At 39.9% G+C, this 6,476-nt stretch overlaps 1 pseudogene; it reads right to left on the minus strand.

Moving 5' to 3' along the window:
* Nucleotides 1-485: 485 nt before the first annotated feature.
* On the minus strand, nucleotides 486-6,119 carry LOC113069717 (SCL-interrupting locus protein homolog; annotated as a pseudogene).
* Between the last annotated feature and the right edge of the window lie 357 nt (nucleotides 6,120-6,476).

The raw sequence follows: 6,476 nt of genomic DNA on the forward strand, positions 1-6,476 counted from the left end.
ATGGAGAAATGTCTCCAACTTTACCTACACAGCATTATTGATGTCCAAAATGCTGTTTAAACACACACAAACAGCGTAGTAGGTTTTAAAACTCATACCATTATCTATAAGCCTTTATTTTTGTGGGCAGAGTGAGAAACTGAAGTGATGTTGACGTGTCTGAGCTTTTGTCTACATTAACATAATGGCTCTTATTTATGTTAAAGTCTTGAATCCAACATGTTTGTTTCAATGCGGTTGCTAAGGCACTCCAAGTAATGTTTAATTCATTGGTATGCTGTTGCTAGGGTGTTCTGTGTGGTTTCTGTCTAGCCCAAGTCAAAAGATCTTACCTCAATTCTGGCCTAGATATTATTATGTAAACTTGTGTGGTTTTGTCACCAGGTGTGTTTGGCAAGTCTAATTAGATAACAAGTTTGAGATGTTTAGATGTCCTTATGAGAAACAAAAGGATGTGATGGTCAGTAACAAAACTCAAAACAAAATAAAATAGAATACGTAATTTAATTATGGACACATACATGTAGTCATCTAAAAAGAACATACAAAACAGAAAAGGATAAAACCTCAAACAGTAATTCCCCTCTGCAACTGTTCATGTAAATTTGAGGTAAAAATCAAGTAATGGCACAAACAAGACAAAATTTTGTAAGTTAAAATTAGTAAAGCTAAAAAAAATTCTGCCTTAAGCGAGTCACTTGACTTCATACAAGGCACTTTACTCATACTGTACATGACACACAAGGAGTCATCAGAAACACGTAAAAAAGATGAAGCCCTGCATATGAAAGGAAATAACATTTAGGTGACAAGATGAACAGTTACAGACTACAAAACATTTAAAAGCTTTCAATTCAAATAGTCTGTACACTTTTAAAAATAAAATGGTGTTAAACCATGTAAACAAACAATGGAAGATAAATCTTCGAGGGTGGGTTTAAAACATCCGGACATTTCTTGATGAGCGGTTTCTGTGTGTTAAAGGGATCTGTTTGGAAAACCCCTATGATGCATTTTAGAAGAGCTTGGGGAGCTGGCGTAACCTACTCAGATCCAGGAAATTTCCCACCGACCCTTCAGGCTCCGTGACTTCCTGTATCCTCTGGTTTTCATTTTGCGAGGACCTGCGTTGAGTCAGACCGTTCTTTGCATCATTCTCCTTCTCCGGGTTTGTCCCGCCACACATAAGCAGCTGCATTTTGGGCCGCAAGTCTAGAATTAACTGCATTTGAGAGTCAATGGCAGACATGTGGAGATTGGAGACTGGCTTGTTTGTAATGTTTTTGAGGACCGCAGTGCTCTGGTCTTCACGGTCTTGATCAACGCTCACATACTTGGACGTTTCATGCTGTACAGAACACCCGAGAGCTGAGTCTACCTGGACGGTGTCCTCTTGCTCTTCTTCACTGCTTGTTTCTCCTTCTATAAGTCCGTATTTCTTCATGTATTTACAGGTAGCTAGAGACATATTGGTGGGGGACAGTATACTGAGTCCAACGCTGCTCTTTTCTGCAGCGGGTCTTCTCAAGAGAACCGCGCTAGGGTCTGGAAATGGCCCGGAGGATTGACCGCCCAATGAAAGCCTTGACAGTTGCGAGTCACTTAAGTACTTAAGTGCAATGGCATTGGCCTCAAGGCTAAGGTCTACACTGCCGCTTGGCCCCCAAATGCTGGTCCCCACTGGCTCAGAAAGAGCTAGTCTTGGAATCACTGCCTCTGGGTTAATGCAGGCTAGGGTACTGAAGAGAAAAACGATGTTAGGAACAAGACTTTTAATAATAGTTTTGATAAAATAATCCTTCATTGACTACGTCTTTACCTGGCACTTTCCACAGTTGCACGTGTCGTCTTTTCCTGGGCAGAGTCTACGTTTATGTTCACCCCGAACTGTTGGAGCTGTCTCAATGTTGCACTTAAGACACGGTCCTGATTTGGAGGACTGGATCTGTGCTTCGTTTTTTGAGTTTGGGGTATGGAAGATGTCAGTGATTTCTTAGACTGAAGTGGTACAGGAGACAGACTTTGTCTGTTTGGGACACTCTGTATGTCTTGCTCTACCTTTTCTTCCACAATTGCGGAGTCTTGTAGACGACTTTGCACCCGACCCTGCAGCATGTATTGAGTCATAAAGTTGGTTTGAACATTCACAATGCATCAATTTCTAATTAAATACCTGGAAACTATAACTAAAGCATAAAAACTGGGCCATACCAGTAGTTCTTGGTAAAATCTTGGGTTTTCAATTTCTCGCATTTCAGACGGATCGTTACTCTGTAACTGAGAGTTATAATACATGCTTGCACTCTCTCCCAACACTGGACTCTGAAACGAATGGGCTCCGAAACCAGATGACATGCTGCCAAAGACAAATCAAATCAAATAAAAAAGTGTAACACTCGTTAATAAATCAGAAATGAAAATTTAAAATCGCTAAAATTGGTTTAGCATTAATTTCAGGTTCATTAGGGGTCATCAAAGGGTTCATTACTTGGGTTTTGGAGATGTTGGCTGTAGAGGAGATCCTGGACTGCACTCTTCAGTGTAACGATATGCATTTTCAGATCCGAGTCTGGAAGTGACTATGCTGTCATTTTGACCTCCAGACTTTGGCTCGATCTCAGTTTGCCAATCCAGACTTGGGGCCCCATGTGTGGAGGCCTCCTGGGAGGTATTCCAAAACAAGCTAGCCCCTAAAAAACAAGTATGTCATATGCTGTCATGTGTCATATGTTTCTGTGGCTTAGTGGTAGAGCACTGTTTTAGCAGCGCAAAAGGTTATGTGTTCGATTCCCAGAGGTAAAAAAATGTTAGCCTGAATGCACTGGAAGTCGCTTTGGATACAAGCGTCTGCTAAATGCTTAAATTTATTTTAATTTATGTCATGATACTGAAAGGAACTAGTTACAAATTCAAAAACATGAAAGCTTCCAAAGTACCTGTTCCTACAGCAACACTGACACTTGTTCGTTTTGGAGGAGATGTGGGTGTCTGACTGTCTCTTTCCTGCCGAGTATCATGTTCTGCAGATGCTACTGGAGGTGTTTTGCTCTGAGACTCAAGAAGTTTCTGAATCTGTTAAGGAAAGTCTGTCAACAACATGTGACAACAGGTCAATGATACAACATTTGCCTTATTAATACAAACCTGGAGTTGAAGCAGCTTCAACTGACGCTCTTGATCCATAAGCATCCTGTAAGCATCAGCAGGAAGGAGACCCATGGGGGTGTCTAGGCATGCTACCTGCCTAGACTGGATTTGGCAGCACTGGGTTTGATAGGACAGGACTTGCTCAGCAGAACCATTGTTGGTGTTGACTGTGGGGGCACATGGTGTCCCTTGCCAGGTGTTGTTTTGATACAATGGAACGTGACTTGGTTGGTTGGTGCAGCAGCTGCAAGGGTTGGCAGCTGGGGTGCTATGGAAGAGCCTGTGTTGAGATTGATGATGAATAGGGGTCTGGCTAGGCATTGCTGAACTCTTTCTGGCACCACTGTGAGCTGATGTTGGGGGTCCGGAATAAATTGGCTGGGGTTTGGTCAGGAAACCTTGGGAAGGACTCTGCCTTTGTTGATGAAAAGAGCCATTGGGCGAAGCAGCATTCCTTGTTGAGGAAGAGGATGACGATGAAGACGATGATGCAGATGAGCCTTCTCTTGTTCTTCTCATTGAGGGCAAGGATTTACGATTCACATTGGGTTGTGGTGTCTGTTGTGCTGGATTTAGATGTGGTTTGTTTTTTGGCTGAGAGAGGATGGGAGTTAGTGGTCTTCGGATTGGAGGAGGTCCAGGGACGCTTCCCTGTTCTGGAGGTCTCATGACTGAGAGGCCCTGGTGGGCAGGGCTAATGCTTCTCCGCTGGACATTTGGAAAGGCTACGAGAAACAGGAGTCATGTCTTGTGTATTAACAACACTCCCATCCAAAAAGCTGGCATCTAATACCATAGAGAGTTCTGGTACTGAAGGATGAACACGTCTAGTCTGAAGAAAAATATTTTAAATGGAGGTTAATGGGTAAGAAGTTATCCTGCATGAAATTGAGAGGTACATCAGGGGTGCAAGGCCATAAGTTAACAAACCTGCTGACTGACAGGATGAGGATTCGGAGACGGCCGAGGGGAGAGGTCTTCATCTTCTACACCTGAGTCATGATCACTGATCGACAATTTATTCTGTAGAGCAGCTGAAGATGCTTCAAGAGTTGTCCTAATAAGTCAAAGTAGATATAGTGTGTTATTTTTCCTCTTTCTTTTTTGGTATATTGTATTCCGTCAGAACACATTAAAAAAGTTTTTAGAGAAATAAAAAGATTGTACCCTGTTAAAACAGTCTGGGAGAGCACTTCCTCAAACAACACGGTTTCCTGATTTTGGTTCTCTGCACTAAGCTCAAATTGTAGAGGGCCGTCCTTCTGCAGGCTCTACATTCTGTATCAGAATATTAAGTCAAATTAATGGTGAACAAAAGTAAATGCAATGCTAAAAGAATGTTAGCTAAGCAACAACTCTAAAACCAAAGACGGCTCACATCAAATGTGAAAACACAACTGCTCTAGACATTCACTTAAGAATCTGAAATATGATTCTTCATACAATAATGAATTCTTTAACAAAAGCAAATAATTTGCCTGTATAAAACTCACAGTAGAACAGGTGCATGAGGAGGAGAGGAATGTTTCCTATAGACCTTTGCCTATTCATATTTAATTTGATTAGAACAAAGACGTAGACAGGCTTACCTTGTACAGCATGAATGACTCTGTGCAGGTGAGCAGCTGAAAGCTCATTTGTTCTGTCCGACACATGGTTACACTGGTAGAACTCGGGATCCCTGTGAGTCAGGGAATACAGAACCACCAGGAAAGCACCTCCCTCCGAATCACTCTGGGAAACCCAAGCCAGGATTTTATTTAATTTAATAATAATAAAAATATTTTTTTCAGAGATTTCAAAGATTGTAGCAACAAGGAAAAGATCAACATTACTTGAAGAAAAATATGCTGAAATAATTCAAGCAATAATATTAAAACTATAATATAAAATATAATAATATAAAAAATAGAATACTTTCCTAAATATATTATTAAATCTATAAAAATAAATATATTCAATTTAATAAATGAAGATTTAGTTCATTTATTTTTTCATAATAGGATCAGCATTTGATTACATCATGAAAAGTGGGATGGAATACCTTTGGTTAATATTTTATGTCATTTCAAATCAGATATTTTGTAAAAATGATACATTTAATATTTCATGGTTACAAAATCTGAAAATTCAGGTCAGATGTTTTTATTTAAATTATTTATAATTGAATGAAAGATTCCGAAAACTTTTTTTAAATCAGAACAACATTTAATTTAGTCTTTAACGGACTTATTGGAGCACAAGAGCAAAAGAGCAGATGGATGAGACACTCACTTGTCTTGGAGGGCGGAGCTGTGCAGGTACCTCAGACACCACGCCCACACAATGGGATTATGGATGTGTGTAACACCACTCAGCCATCTGCCACAGGAGAACAACTGTTACACACCTACTCTGAACATCTTGCAGGACTCCAAGTATGTAACTAATAGGGCTGAATTATAATACCTGCCTACAGCCTGAATAAAGCAGTAAGAAAGTCCCCATTTCTAAACAAAGTACTTACATTCCTACTAGAGGGAGAGTGTAAGCCTTGGGGTCAGATTCAAGTACGAGGAGAAGTTTCCTGGTCTGATCCATGGTAAGAAACCTGACACAGAATGAGTCACATTTTAAAACACAAGCTTTCAAGAACAAAACATGGCTATATAAGGAAACAGAAGTGCTTCCTTACCCACGTTTCCTGCTGTTTTGGGTTACACCTGCAGGCTGCTGAGGTTCCTGGCCAGTGCGGTTGGGATGATGGGCACTGCCCGGACAGGGACTGCATCTAGCATACAGGCCAAAGTGACAGCCGCCCAGGACAGGTCAAAGGTGAGTCGGTCCATGTTCTCAGAACAGCTGAGACGAGCTCGCAAGGTGAGGAGTTTGGACAGCTCCAGAATCTCTTTACTGCAGCAGCAATGTTGAAGCATCTGGAAAGAGACACAGAAATAAGCATTAGTGTTTGACCATATAATCTCAACATACATCAATTTAAAATGAGAATGCTGTAATGAAAAACATTGTTTTAATTCGCTCCATTTAAAAGTACAAAATAAATAAGCATTCATGAAAAAGAAAACAAATTTAAATAAAAGATTTAAATATTAAAATTACAATATGAATTTTATATTAATATTCACATAATAAATGTATCATTTAAATTACTTTTAATATTTATTTGATGACATTTGAAATATACAATGCTTGGGGCAGGTTTCTGATGTTTACCGTGGGATGCATTTATTTGATTATAAATACAGTAACATTCTAAAATCTTTATACAATTTAGGCATTTTTTTTTATAATTCCTGTGAAGGCACAAGTGAATTTTCAGCAGTCATTAC

This window comes from Carassius auratus, unplaced genomic scaffold (assembly GCF_003368295.1).
Source record: "Carassius auratus strain Wakin unplaced genomic scaffold, ASM336829v1 scaf_tig00002402, whole genome shotgun sequence".
NCBI lineage: Eukaryota > Metazoa > Chordata > Actinopteri > Cypriniformes > Cyprinidae > Carassius > Carassius auratus.